The sequence below is a fragment of the Copadichromis virginalis genome, linkage group LG1, assembly GCF_057382275.1.
Source record: "Copadichromis virginalis isolate Kocher_CV1m ecotype Utaka linkage group LG1, C_Virginalis_male_GT1.1, whole genome shotgun sequence".
Classification (NCBI taxonomy): domain Eukaryota; kingdom Metazoa; phylum Chordata; class Actinopteri; order Cichliformes; family Cichlidae; genus Copadichromis; species Copadichromis virginalis.
Genome location: NC_140618.1, coordinates 38,048,702 through 38,064,314, shown reverse-complemented (window position 1 = coordinate 38,064,314; position 15,613 = coordinate 38,048,702). Strand labels below are relative to the sequence as shown.

Sequence of the window (15,613 nt, the reverse complement as noted above, 5' to 3'; positions counted from 1 at the left end):
GTCAACAAAACAGACATTGACAAATTCTTCTTCATAGAAAACAAGTCCCTTAGATTCAGGAGTTCTTCAAAGTGCTCTTTCCAACACTCAACAGCACAGCTAGTGAAAGTGACACCATCTGTTCTCTTGCTAAACAGAAGTTTTTGCTTTTTGCAACTGCAGGCAATACCTGCTGATATGTACCTGCTAAATTACCCAAGAATCAATCAGGTCAACACCAGAGTCCCTGGGAGGGATTCTTTCTAAGACCCCTTAAAATCTCACCTACAATTTCAACAAAGCCTAAAATTAATGGCTTATCTTTTGGTTTAGTACAGCCAACAGCTAAAGTGTGTGTCCCGTAAATGGACTGACACTAAGCTGACTCAAACAGCTTGACTTTGGGGGAAAAATTCAAATAAAGACTTGCATTTCTGCTCACATATTATACGAGTAAGCACAGCGTTAGCGTTAGTATTCTATAGGGGACACTGCACTCACTCCCATTTGTATTCCAAAGGCTTCCTATCACCTGAATGTTACCCCATCTTCTAAATCCACCAGGAGTAAAACCAAACAGTTTTCACTTCATTTTAACAGTCCGTCCCTGGTTTACTGCTTTGTAGCCCAAAATCTGTCCGCACATGCATGCACTCACACGCTCTCACACGCACACTTTGTTCTGACTGGTTTCATTTATCAAAAGTGTTTGCAATGTAAAATCAATGTTTGAAGGACAATGAAGAGTAAAGTGAAAGTGAAACAGAAGATGCATCTAAAGGCTCATCTGATGTAATTATCAGTGATGCATTAAACCAAATCAGATGACATTTACAGAATAACCCTGAAGGCAGCACCGTTTATAGGATCCTTCTCCTGGACTGTATAAGAGACACAAGACACTGAGTTATGTGTCACTTGCATGGACTGATTAGAAAAGATGGCAGCCACTGTGAAGTCACCTGTTGGTTACTAATGTCTAATCCTGACTTGTAATCAGAAGGTAGACTACAGCATAACCTGATTCATCGTGGATTTTAAACTAAAGATTAATTAAATTAATTAAAGATTACCAGATCCAGGTCTTACAACATGCTGTATTGCAAGAACTTAAACTAATTGGGAAAGGTAAATAGCCTCCTTTTCATTTTCTTCTATATAGTTGAACTTATCTTTGCAACCAGAGGGTGGTGGTAACACTAATGCCTCACAGCAAGCAGGTTCAAACCACATGCATGGTTGTCTGTCTGTGTTAGCCGTGTGATATATTGGCAACCTGCCGGGGAGTACATAAGACTCTACGACAACTGGGATAGGCTCAAGTCACCCTGAACCCAGTCAATGGAAATACAATAAGCTTTGTAAAGGTTTTGTTTAACACAGATAGCAAATGTTCCTAAAGATCCATTTTTTTGGCTAATGTGTATTTGTATCAACAGCTCCTTATTAACGAGCACACACCATCAGAAGAGCAGAATGACATTTTTTACAGATGACGTTTGCCACTAACGAGCACAAACAAATCCTGAGTTTCTCAGATGATCAACATGTTACTCAAATCACCGACATGATCATTTGTATTGAATTCCAAACAAGGAAAAACGGACCTATTAGTGATCTCAGACATGTGGGCCCCTCGGTGTGTACTGCATGTGTTGTCTTGATGGTGTTTATTGTATACTTTAGAAACAGCTCTGAGGGTTCCTGTTACATCAAGATTTCATCAGCCTGACATCACAGACCAACAGTACAAAGCTGTTTCTGGAGCCTGAACACAGCATTTGGTTCATCAGCTGCCTCTGCAGCTCTAAACTGTCAGAGAGAAATCAAAGGCCAAAACACTTCTGTTCAAACACCAGTCAGACAAATCAAACACAGCTGATTCCCATTAGAGAAATCATGATCTGTCCATGTTCAAGCCTACAAGACATAAGCACCAAAGGCCAGAAATCCTGAACCTGCTGTGGGAAACAAATCAAGGAGGGGACAAGTGATACCATGTGATATGTGGTTGCATTTTGTAATTCATTTTTGTATGTTTTGTAGAGTTTTTGTGTGTAATTTCGTTAAATAAAGGCCTTAATTTTCTGATCTTCTGACAGATTGAGAGTAGTGTAAGTGCTCAAGTTATGCCACAAGGTGGCACCTCCCATAAGTAATAAAATCACACATGAAATATGATTTTTTGTGATTTTGTTTATATTATTTGACTTTATATCGGTTTCTATTCCACTTTAGTCTGATGTTGGTAAGGTTGGTAAGAGAGGAAAACGCACGACCTGTGGACCGTCTCACTGTTTCTCTGTTCTTTTCAGAATAAAATATACTCTGTTGGCAGCTTTCACAGAAGACACTTGTTACAAAACCAACGTTTTTACAACAAATACCTCATTGAAGTTTTGAAGGGCCCCCTTGAAAACTTCAAAAGAGTCCAGGCCCATATTTGCATTTATTTCCTTTTGAAGTGGATGAATTAAGTATCTGACAATAACATTAAAGCTTGTGCTCCCAAATCTAACTCATTTTGTTTTTCATAAATCACTTCATCTGTCATGAACTGGCCATGTGAAGCAGGCAGGAGAGGACCCAAACACAGACTCATGGAGGTGAAAATGAACTCAAAAATACAACTTTATTAACTAAACTTGGAATATATATATGAAAAAGTAAACAGGCAGGGAGGCAGAACACACGGCGGGGAATGAGGGAGAATGAAACGCTGGACAAAGGGAAACAGAAAGCTTAAATACAGGAGGACTGAGGAGGGAACAGAAAACATGGGGAACACAGCTGAGACAAATTAGACACAACAAGACAGAGGAAGCAAAACTAAACACATTGAGACTGTCAGAATAAAACAGGAACATATGAGACGTAGACTGTAACAATAGGGCATGAAACACATGACGGACTGGGGAAACGTAGGATAAACATGATAGACGTGGAAACATGGAAGAAACACAAGGAAGGGAAACAAGACAAAAAGACACACACAAACCCACATAAACCCAGACACATCAACCACCTGCAACTCAACCTTGGTGAGTGGCTTATTTGACTATGCTTTATAAACGTCCTTCTAATTTCCAATCTATAACAAACCCAGTGTGCAGTGTTGTGTGTTCAGTGTGGGAAAAGTGTGATTCCGTGGAGAATAATCTGCTCTGGCTCTGTCACCTCAGTATGTATGACTGAGAGGAGGTGACAGTGTCTCCTCCTCCATCTGCTCCTAGCAGACTGAGAATGTAAAAAGGTGGCCCTCTGCACACCTCTCTGTCAGAAGGTGAGAGCCAGGATAACAAATCAAACACCATCACGTCTTTAAGAACAAGGAGGATGTACAGAGCTGTAACGAGGTATATCATGAAGCTACGGGAAAGAACTGTTGAAGCTACAGTGCTATGAAAAAGTATTGGCCCAGTATTCAAGTATGTATGCAGCCACTCCTGGTTTTAACCATCATGAAAATAAGATCAGGAGGAATCTTTGTCTGCATTTCTTTGTAGGCATTCATACTCTTCACACTGAACAGGAATATCTGGAACTGTCGGGATCGAGTCACCAAATGAAACAAATAACAACCACTCAGATGCCAAATGACAGCATAAAGCAGAGGTCAATGTGAAATTAGGATTCAAACTTTGTTATCTACCTGTTATCTTTTTACATCAATTAAACTACGTACATACAAGGGTGTAAGTGAAAGCAGCTTCCTTGTAAATGCACTGGAACATGAGTTTATGAAAGATGTGGCTTTGCTAGTAGAAAGATGGCTGCACACTGCAGAGATTTTAACAACATATGGGCTTCTACGTATTTAGTTAATAAAATCAGAACTTCAGTTTGTGGAGAACAGAAAGCTGTGTTTGAGTATTACAATTTGAATTATTCACAGCTGAAATTTAATGGAAGAGAAATTACAGAACAATATTGCATCTGAAGGGCTACTAAAGAAAAAAATACAGTCCTCTTTAGTGTGAAAAATGAAGGATAAAGCAGGGTACGCTCACAGTAAGACTAAATTGTGGATGATATGTCCGTACTGACATTAGGTAGGGAAATGCATTTCCCATCAATATCTCACTTATCACATCATAGTTTCAAGACAGTGATAACGTTTAGCTCGAGCGCACACACTGGGACTAATCCATGCAGTGTGATGCCTCAAAGACATTTATGTCATTTATCTTTAAAATAATTCATTTGTATGTATTTAAATTAGAAAGAACAGTAAAAGGGTTTTAAAAAATGTTAAGTAAGAAGATTTTATTTTGAAGGTGAACTTGCTAATAACCTCACTTCCTGGTGAGTTACCTGTATTGGTTCATTTCCTGTTTACTTCCTCTTCGTGGTTGCTCTAAGAGGGAGAGTGACATGTGGTCATTCTCTGAGGCTTATCCACAGCGATCCACTTGGGAACATTGTTCAGGCAACGCTTTAAGTGTATATATTTCATGATGAAGGTGTTAAGAAAGTATGAATAGCAGTAGTTGTTAAAAACTACATTTTATTTGTAGTTCATGAAAGTCGATTTGTACGTGTTAAAAAAGGCATTCGTTTTGATGATCATTACTGTTGCTCAAGCTAATACGAAGATGTAAAGTCATATTTTGAGTTCTTTCGTAATGCAATATTTATGTAAACATGGTCATTTTTTCTATTCTGTATTTCTTTTCATCTACAGTTTTCACCGCTTGTCAAATGAAGATTCTGAGAGTAAAAGGTCAACTCTACTCGGACTCCTGTATTCATTGACAAAGGTTTAGCTTGGTGTTTAATCAGAGTTGCTACACTCTGCAACAGAACACTACACAAAGTCTATGTGGAAGGTAAAGAGACCAAGGTTTTGTTCACTTGTCTTAGAAAATGAAAGCTTTTTAAAAGTTCTGATCTCTTCAAAGTTGCAGATTCTCATGATGACATCTGTAGCCGGGACGTCTGTCCTGTACCACATAAGTGTTTGTTGCTAAACCTCAGAATGCTCTTTTGTTGACGTAGCACACCTTAAAAATGTTAGTCTTTGTGTACCTTTGTGTATCTCTCATTAATACTTTTTCATTTTCTTTATGTGAATGGTAAAGAATTTTGAATCTGCTGCCAATAAATATAATACTACAAACAAACTGAGGAAAGAGAGGAAATGTTCACACTGAGAATTGCGATGCTCTAAAATTACACATTTCATGTCCATGAATTTTCTTTCTACAGTATGACATTAACACAGTGTCATAAACAGTTGGTGTGAAAAGACACAAATGACAAAGACAAAAAGCCTTTAACATTAATACACAGGCAGGAGATTCTCTGCTAGGAAGAGAAAGAAGCTAAGTAATATACTATGAGAACATAGAAGAATGAAAGAAAGCCTCTAATGTAGGACGTAAAAACAGTAGTGCAATGGGAAATGTACTGCGAGGCAGCAGAAAGGAAGATTTGGGTATGAGTAGAAAAAGGAAAAAAATCAGAGGGAAAAACAGCCTTTTAAGTTCAGGAAGCAAGAAGTTTTCCTACTTAAGAAGGAATTAAATAGGAAGGATTTGAATTAGGTAGCATGGATGAGCAAAGCATCCTTTCCAGTTAAGCAGGGAGGAAGAAATAAGATTTCCTTTTCAAATGAGACAAGATGAATGAGAGCTTAGAGTTAGACTGAGGAAAGTAAGGAAAAATTAATTTCCTCTCCTTTTCATTTTCCTTTAATTTACATAATGTTAACCCCAGACTTGATCTAAAGCTAACCTGATCTATGACAGTGTGTAAATCTGCAAATACTGGCTTGATGCATTTAACAGAAATGATCATTTTTCAGTCAATAAATGATGAATTTAAATTAATGATAAATTATAACACAAGGTTGTTTCCTTTGTGGAATAATGACTCCATAATGTAGTGATTTACACACACAGTCACCTAATAAGTGAAAGCCCCGTGGTTTAAGACTAGGAGACACCATGAGAAGGATGCGTCAGGATGAGCATCCGATGTAAAAAAACAAAAAAAAACAAACAAACTTCTAAATTAAACATGTGGATCCATCCAGTGTGGCAACCAACAGTGAATGTGGGAGCAGCTGAAATTTGTTTAATAGGCAAAAATCTTAATTTGTGTTTCCTTTGTTGAGGAATTTTCCTTCTAACTTCCTCCAAAGCACTCAATCTGAGCCGGTCCTCTGATGTACTCATTTCTAATCTTGTCCATTTTGAGGTGCGGTTGGTCTGGCTGAAGTGTGGGAGGTCCCTGATCCACCCATCCTGGTGTCAGAGTTAGAGCCTTCAAGCAAAACAGTATTTGTGCTGGGCTATGACAAAAGATTCTCCAACGAGGCTGAATTAAAACAATTCTCTGAGGAAGAGTGGGCCAATATTCCTTCACAGTGATATTTTTAAATTTGATAAACAAATCAGCTCCGTAGTCAAGGGATCTTTTCCTTTCCAACGCCTTCGATGCTTGTGCCCTACCGGGGATGATAGCAGTCAACTGGACCAGCACAGATGCTGCAGGACCGGATGCGCTGTCTACGCCGGCTCTCTCTTACCCTTTACCCGCCCCTGTTGCTTGTCTCGTGTTTCTATGGTGTATTGATAGTCATGTGCTTTTTGTGCTGAGGTGTTTTTTCTTTATCAAACTGTTCTCCCACTAGGAGCTCAGTCTGAGTGGAGTTTTTTTTCTCCTCCTCTTACCTCATGTAGTGTATTTTCGTTGTTTTTTTCCTAACAGCCTACCTTCTGACATGTCTGCCCAATGTGATGTTTGTGTAAAGTTGGTCAGAAGGTTCCTTTGTGAGTGCGCATGCACCATTAGCGTGCTGCCTGCTGTAACCCCTAATTTCCCTCGGGATGAATAAAGTATTCTGATTCTGATTCTGATTTTTATCATCTATGGATTTTAGCTAAAGTCAAGTCCTACCTGTGCAGGAACGATCTAGAAAGGGTGGTCCATGCTTTTATTACATCACGGCTGGACTACTGTAACTCCCTTTATGCTGGTTTAGATCATTCCTGTCTGCATCGCCTCCAACTGGTGCAGAACGCTGCTGCTCGCATGCTGACCGGTTCCAAAAAGAGAGACCACATCACTCCGGTCCTCTGCTCTCTCCACTGGCTCCCAGTTGCTTTTAGGATTGATTTTAAAATTTTACTGTTGGTTTTTAAGGTTCTTAACGGTACTGCACCTCCTTACCTGGCAGAGCTTCTTAGCATTTACCGCCCCAGGAGATCTTTGAGGTCAGCAGACCTGATGCTTTTAGATGTTCCCAGGTACAGATTAAAGACTAGGGGAGAGAGGGCTTTTGCTGTGGCTGCACCCAGACTGTGGAACAGTTTACCTCCTCACATCAGATTCTCCACAAGCCTAGGAACTTTTAAAACTGCTCTTAAAACTCACCTCTTCTCATTGGCTTTTAGCAAGGTTTAACTTACTGTTTTAATTTATTGTTTTATCAGTGAGGTGTTTTATGTACTTGTGTTTTATTGTATTTTATATTTGTATTTTATTGTACAGCACTTTGGTCAGCCTTGGTTGTTTTTAAATGTGCTTTATAAATAAACTTGACTTGACTTGACTTGACTGATATTAAAGAGTCACAGCCAGTCATCGCAAATGCTTGATTGCAGTTCTTGCTGTAAGGCTGGCACAGCAATTAGTTAGACTTCTACTACAGTAGGGGCGGTTAGGTTTAGATAGCTTCTTCTTTGTTTGATATTAAAATGTGTTTGTAATTTCCAAAAAATATGCAAACAAATAAGAGCAAAGGGGGCAAATAGTTTTTCATAGCTTCAACACCTCTTTCCCATAGTTTCATGGTATGCCTCGTTAACTTTATCCCTCTGTAGTTACTACAGCTCTGCACATCCTTCTTGTTTTTAAAAATCGGCACAAGTACACCTTCTCTGTTCCTCAGGCATTCCTCTCATTCTCCACACTTCCATACCTCCACAGGTATGTCATCTGGACTACCTGCCTTTTCACTCTTCATCTTCTTCATAGCTGTTCTCACTTCCTTCTTACTCAGCGGTCCCCAACCCCCGGGCCATGGACCAGTACCAGTTCGTGAGTCGTTTGGTCCGGGCCTGTGAGAGTTGAGGCTCGGGTGTGAAATTTATGGTTTTCAGGGTTTTTAATCATTATTTTCTTTTATAATTTTTATCCTTAACTCTGTTTCCCTGGGTCTTTTCCCATGTATTATGAATAAAACTTTTTTTGGTACAAGTACTGGTTTTATTTTGTTGTATTTATCTGTGACACCTTAAAGGCTGGTCCATGAAAATATTGTCGGACATAAACCGGTCTGTTTAACAAAAAAGGTTGGGGACTGCTGTTCTTACTAACTGTCCTCCTCCTTCATCCTTCTCTCTCTCTCTTTCATTTTCTATATTCATGAATTTCTTAAAGTACTGCCTCCATCTTCTCACTGCCTTCTCTTCTCATCTTCCTCTCCCTTACACAACCCTCCACATTTATCTGAGCCTGACCACTCCCACCACCCCCCATGCCCGTGCCCCCAAGTGGCTGGGCTAGACCACGAGTAAACTAATACAGACAACAACATTGAAACAATGACTGAGGGAACATGGGAAGCACAGGAAAGAAGAATCTTTAAAACACACACAGACGCATGCACAGACACAGAAATAAAGAACAGAACAACAGATGATGTGAGATTTTGAGATTTCCCTCTAAGCTCATTTCAATGATGTAAATATAGCCTGCTTGTAGTACCTTCCACTGCCTGACGGGGCGTGTTTTGTAGTGAAGTACATAACTAGGGTGGAATGAAATAGTTGTCAGTGGTTATCATTATCCTTTAAATGATTAATCACAATCTCTGTGATATTGGGCTGTTAATGAACCAAATGATTCTCCCGGTGCTGTATAGCTGAAGTTGATACCCCACCACCCATCCTACATACGAATCATCAACTGATAGGCCAGAAATATTACAGACCCCAAAAATTCAATTTCCCCGAGTTAATTTACTCCACCAAGCAGGGAGGCAAGCATCCAATCTGAGTTTAATTTCTGCAGGAGTGAGAGGTGACAGAGGAGAGGTGACACTGAGAATATTAATGAGGACAAGCTTTTATTTTGTAAAACATTTTTCAACCAAAAAAAGTTTATTATTTAAATGTCGCTATAAACCACTAAAAACTCACACACTTTTGTGGTGTAATGACACATTTTTTTGACATCTGACCAAACAACTTGGTCTAATTACAGTTTCTGTGAATAAACAACATACAGAAAACAGCTGTCAGACTGGTGTGAATGATAAGCTGTACAGACCTGATATTGGAATTTAAATGGGGTTGGAAATGCCAGCCTCCTGCTCACACGTGTGGTTGCGAGATAACTTACACGCACTGCCCTTGGTGAGCACTTGTATTACTGACACTGTGGGGATAAATCCGTTAGCACAGTCAGAATTTGGAGGATCAGCCTCCTTTTTGTAAAATCAAGTCACATAAATGCAAATAAGGGTTAGTGGGAGGAGACCAGAATACACTTGCCAAGTATTAGGTACGTTTAGCATAAGGCTAGATTAACATTGTATTAGGATTAGGTTTGGTTAAAATCAATTAAACCTAATCCTAAACCATGGAGGGTCTTAAACAGGGGTGGAAGTTAGAGTTATTGGGCTAACTTTAGGTAAGGGTAGAATAAAGTTAACTTGACGTTAGGGAGACAAAACATCACTTCAGAGAGATTTAACCAAATAAAATGGCTATTGAAATCAGGCCTACTCCATATGGACTCTGGCCATTATCTCCAGAGCAACTGAATCTGCCACAGTTTGTGGAACACCATCTTGCTCATCATGAGTCCACAGGAGGGTTGTGGTGCATTCAGGCTCAAGCCTTGACCTTATTTTTGTTGTACAGTGCTTCTTCACCAAGCCCTCTTTCCCAAAAACAGTCAGGCATGTGGACCTCTACATGAACCCTTGTGCTCACCATCAGCAGTGCTCACCGAAAAGGTGTCGGTAAGATCGTGCACGATCCGGAATAGCGTTCTCGTATTGTTCCGATCAGCAGCTTCCTGTGCTCCGTCTGCTTTCCGCTTGACCCATTCGCATTCATCCCTTCAACAGCTTTGCTTCACCTGCCGATCGAGGCGTCGGTACCGCTCCTCTGCGGCTTGCTGTTGTTCATCTGATGTCGTCTGTTCCCAGGCAATTTTCGCTCTTCGTCGTTCATCGACTAGCTGCCATGTTCGATCTCTGATCCAACGTTCCTTGAAGGTCCCTCTTCGCCGATCAATGGCATTCTTGGCGCTGGCCGCCACGACGGTTTGAAGACACTTCCAGTGCGCCTCCAGATCTTAGGCTTCTTCCAAGGCAGCAAAGCGATTTTGGATCTTGACACTATATTGGTCGCAGAGATCGCAATCCTTGAGCTTGGCAACGTCGAAAGGTCGCACGCGGCAAGCATCTTCTCTTGTTCGTTTGAGCTGCAACTGGATCTTTGCCATAACAAGATAGTGGTCAGAGCCAACATCCGTGCCACGCCAAGTGACAACGTCAGCGGTAGCTGACCTCCATCGCCTCGATATGCAAACATAGTCGATCTCATTTGCTGTTTGATCAGCCGGGCTTCTCCACGTCTTCTTATGAATTTGCTTATGACGAAAGTATGAGTTCCTGATGCAAAGATTGTTCACCGCACAGAAGCTAATCAATCACAGGCCATTGTCGTTGGTGTTTGTGGCAGATCCATGCAGGCCAATCACCTGCTCAAAGCCATCTCAATCAGGTCCAATCTGTGTGTTGAAGTCGCCCATGAGTATGAATGAGGTCACCTCGTCCAGGACCGTTTGAAGCTCGTCGTAGAAGGCGTCCTTGTCCACGTCATCAGCGTCCTCGGTTGGAGCATAAACTTGAATCACTGTGGTTTTCGCATGGGCGGAAATAAATCTAGCCACGATCAGTCATTCAGAGCCTGGTCACCAATTGGCCAGTGCGGCCGGCGCTCGTTCCGATAGGGCTAATCCCACACCTTTAATGTGATCGGTGACATGTCCCGCGTAAAGTATGATCTTCTTGTCACTGTCGCCCACTTCCAGTCCATCTTACCTCGCTCAGGCCCAGGATGTCCAACGTGTATCGCTCAAACTTGTGTAGCACTTGTGTTAACCGTCCACTGTGGAATAATGACCACATAAACTAGTTGAACCAGCATATAAAGTTCACCAGGGAGGATAGGAAAAATGACAGATTAGCCTTCTGGGAGATTCCTATCAGCAATAGGGGACATTTAACATGTTGATGTGTACCATAAACCAACACATACAGATCTATTAAAAGTTTGATTCTCATCATCCAATGGAGCACAAACTTGGTATCATCAGTACGCCACAACACAGAGCGAACTGCGTAGCAAACACCCAGGCAGTAGGAGAGCACGCTGTGGAGCTGTAGAAGGCCAGCAGCAGTTTCTTGTCCAGGTTATTCTTCCTCAGGATTCGGAGGAAATGCAGCCAAGGTTGGGCCTTCTTTACCAGGGCGTTGGTGTTGTGGTTCCTGGTGAAATCAGCGGAGATGTGGATGCCCAGAAACCTTAAGGTGGAGACAGATTCTATCAGTTCTCTAATCTGAAGTCCAGTATAATAATTTGTTTTAAAGATGTTCAGTTTCAGGTTATTTTCTGAGCACCAGTGGGATGAGTTCTCTACCTCCGCCCTGTATGTTACAGATATGAGCCTAACCACGGTGGTTTTATTGGCATACTTGATGATGCTGTTGGTTGGGTGGGTTGGTGCACAGTCATACGTGTACAGGCCATACCGTAGGGGGCTGAGAACGCAGCCCTACACAGGGATCCAGGATTAGTGGTGAGGATGTCTGGTATTATCGTGTTGAACACTGAGCTGTAGTCCATGAAGAGCATCCTCAAATAACTCTTCCTGTTCTCAGTGCTCTATGAAGGGTGATGGTGATGGCATCGTCCATGGAGAGGTGAGGAAGCCCTCACCAACAATAATGAAAAACTGTGTAACTCCACCATGCACTTAGGTCTTTTCATGTTTTTTTATGTGTGCCTTAAACAACTCAAAATTTTTACTTTAAAGGTACATTAAGCACTTTTGGAGAACACGGTCGCAGACAGTTACAAATTGATCTTAGTCTGTTAACTCTAAGACGCAGAGAAGTAAAAATATCTAACTTTGTCTTCTGATAAAATCAAAATGCTTTTAATACTCTTTAATATTCCACAAAGTTCTGTCACCTGAGGAGAAAAGTTCCCTGGCGTCTTTTAAAAAAACACCTGGGCTTGTTTTCACTTTGTGCTGTCAATCATTATGTGAGACTGCATGCCGGGTTTTCTCCCTAAATATCTCATCTGGGAAACAGAAGTAAATCATTATGATAAGCTGCTAAGCTCCTCAAGGTGAACGAGAGAGAAGAAGATGAAAATAATAGTAAAAAAAAACTCCTCCAGCAATGTGAGACATCACTTTCGTTCACTTCGGTTAACTTTGCTCAAAGTTACCAAAGACAAATAAAGCATCAAAAGTTGATCCATCACGACACAGCAAAAAGACACACCGACCTCCTTCAGAAAAATGATTACACAAAGACGGCACTGTGTGTGTGTGTGTGTGTGTGTGTGTGTGTGTGTGTGTGTGTGTGTGTGTGTGTGTGTGTGTGTGTGTATCAGGTCAGTCTAAGAATACCAGCTCAGACCTGCTAGTGTAAAAGATGGGAGAAACTTCCTCATCAATCAACAGCTGTTAAAACTTTGCCCCACTTTCATAGTATAAGAAGGCCGCCGTCTGTCCTTCACAGAGATTCTCAAACACAAGCAGGGTCAAGGTGAGCAAAGTCCCCATTGAGGGACCTGATGGAGGAAACAAACTTCTCTCAGATGCTTCAGCACTCATTTAGGCTTTCAAAGTACTAATAAAAAAAGATTTATAATCCTGTTTCTTTCTTAAAGTGTGATACGTTTCCCCTCAAAACAAGTTGTTCCAATAGAGCATTTCAAAAAATAATGTTTCTCCAAATGCCAGCAGTCATTAAAGACATATTAAAGAAAAATTGCAGGAATTTGGGAATAAAAACAAATAATAACCAAAGAGGAGAAAAGGTAAAACAGAGTGAGCATCAGGGTTTAACCCCTCTTTCAGTCTTAGCCAGTCAGACTGCATGAATCCATAGAAGTGTCAAGTTTTGCAAGATGCTTGACCCAAACCTAACTGCCAAGTGCCTTGAAAACCGAGTGCAAAATAGAACAGAAAAAATGGAAAAACTATCAAAACCATAAATCATTACATTATGTGGACAGTGCTGTCCATACACGTAGTAGTATGATGTATCTACTTTTCCCCCTGTATGTTCTGTGCCTTTCTCCCACTGAACCTTCTCTTCTCCCTCTCTGTGACACAGTGTAACTGTGGTTACAGTCATATCACACTTTGTTATCACAGAATAGTAAAAAAGATGGATGTAGCCAGCATGTTTTGTGGATTTTCGAGACTTGTATGGCCTATCAGACAGCTACAGTGGTGGTAGAGTTTGTCATCTACCAACCAGAAGGTCAGTAGAATGAGTTCCAGTACTGGATTCTCACTTGATTCCAAATATCCAAGATACTTAATGATGTGAACTGTGTCACTTTTAAAGCGCTATACAAATACAGGCCATTTTACCATTTGCTTTTAGATAATCCACCCACTGTTATCATCTTCAATGCCCTGTACCAACACAGAGCAGGGCAGCTACCTGAACACTATTCCAACAGAGGTCAATCATCTTGCTTATAATTTTGCCTCCTCACTACGTACGACTCTGGATACTGTAGCTCCTGTGAAAACTAAGGCCTCAAATCAGAAGTACCTGACTCCGTGGTATAATTCTCAAACACATACCCTAAAGCAGATGACTCATAAGCTAGAGCAGAAATGGCGTGTCACAAAATTAGAGGATCATCATTTAGCCTGGAGTAGGGATGGGTACCGGACCGAAAAGCAGCCCACATTTCGGTGCTTTATTTCGGTGCTTTTTTTTTCCTAAGCTGTGATACACTTTAGATTCTAGCCAATCATTTTACATTTCCGAGGATAGTAGGCGGGTCTAGGTACGTACGTTCTTTTATGCAGAGCTACAGATTAAAATGCCCAAGGCGAAGCGGTCAAAAGTCTGGCTGTACTTCACAGCAAAAGATGCAAACTCAGCAGCCTGCAACAAGTGCTTTAAGGTGATACTGTGATACTGTCAAAGGAGGTAACACCTCAAATCCGATGAAACACCTGGCGACGCATAGCATTTTTTTTTAAGCCGAAAAATGCGCCGTATTTGATAGCTTGCTGCAAGACCTCACACCGAGCACATCTACTGCGGGTGGGTTGCCAGTTATCGGACCCGGAGCAACATCCCCCAAAAACACGAAGAGGAGAGTCCTGGCCCATAGCCCTGCCAGTGTAGCAGAAATGAATGACGGGTGATGATGGCAGCAGCAGCCGTTCTTCTCTGCGTGAGTAGCTTAATGTTGTTTGTGTGTAATTTACGTTGAGTAGGCTAACCACGTTATTAAATTAATGCATGTAAGGTGAACTAGCAAACACCATCATAGCTACAGTGGGGCAAAAAAAGTATTTAGTCAGCCACCGATTGTGCAAGTTCCCCCACTTAAAATGATGACAGAGGTCAGTAATTTGCACCAGAGGTACACTTCAACTGTGAGAGACCGAATGTGAAAAAAAAATCCATGAATTCACATGGTAGGATTTGTAAAGAATTTATTCGTAAATCAGGGTGGAAAATAAGTATTTGGTCACCTCAAACAAGGAAAATCTCTGGCTCTCACAGACCTGTAACGTCTTCTGTAAGAAGCTTTTCTGTCCCCCACTCGTTACCCGTATGAATGGCACCTGTTTGAACTCATCATCTGTATAAAAGACACCTGTCCACAGCCTCAAACAGTCAGACTCCAAACTCCGCCATGGCCAAGACCAAAGAGCTTTCGAAGGACACCAGGAAAAGTATTGTAGACATGCACCAGACTGGGAAGAGTGAATCTACAATAGGCAAGCAGCTTGGTGTGAAAAAATCAACTGTGGGAGCAATCATCAGAAAATGGAAGACATACAAGACCACTGATAATCTCCCTCGATCTGGGGCTCCACGCAAGATCTCATCCCGTGGGGTCAAAATGATCATGAGAACGGTGAGCAAAGATCCCAGAACCACACGGGGGGACCTGGTGAATGACCTGCAGAGAGCTGGGACCAAAGTAACAAAGGTCACCATCAGTAACACACTACAACGGCAGGGAATCAAATCCCGCAGTGCCAGACGTGTTCCGCTGCTGAAGCCAGTGCATGTCCAGGCCCGTCTGAAGTTTGCCAGAGAGCACATGGATGATACAGCAGAGGATTGGGAGAATGTCATGTGGTCAGATGAAACCAAAGTAGAACTTTTTGGTATAAACTCAACTCGTCGTGTTTGGAGGAAGAAGAATACTGAGTTGCATCCCAAGAACACCATACCTACTGTGAAGCATGGGGGTGGAAACATCATGCTATGGGGCTGTTTTTCTGCCAAGGGTAAACGTTTGACCTCTGTTATTGCCAACAAAGGTTATGTTGCAAAGTATTGAGTTGTATTTTTGTTATTGACCAAATACTTATTTTCCACCCTGAT

General features: G+C 41.4%; 1 protein-coding gene and 1 long non-coding RNA gene across 2 annotated transcripts in view; one reads left to right on the top strand and one right to left on the bottom strand.

Annotated features, from left to right (window-relative positions):
- The window catches only part of LOC146719220 (nuclear receptor ROR-alpha A-like), a 171,517-nt gene that overhangs the window by 109,145 nt on the left and 46,759 nt on the right, over positions 1–15,613 (bottom strand). The window lies entirely within an intron of this gene.
- Positions 4,337–6,837, top strand: LOC146719221 (uncharacterized). The gene is made up of 2 exons (XR_014921187.1): positions 4,337–4,808; positions 6,181–6,837. It is a non-coding gene; the product is annotated as an uncharacterized LOC146719221 (long non-coding RNA).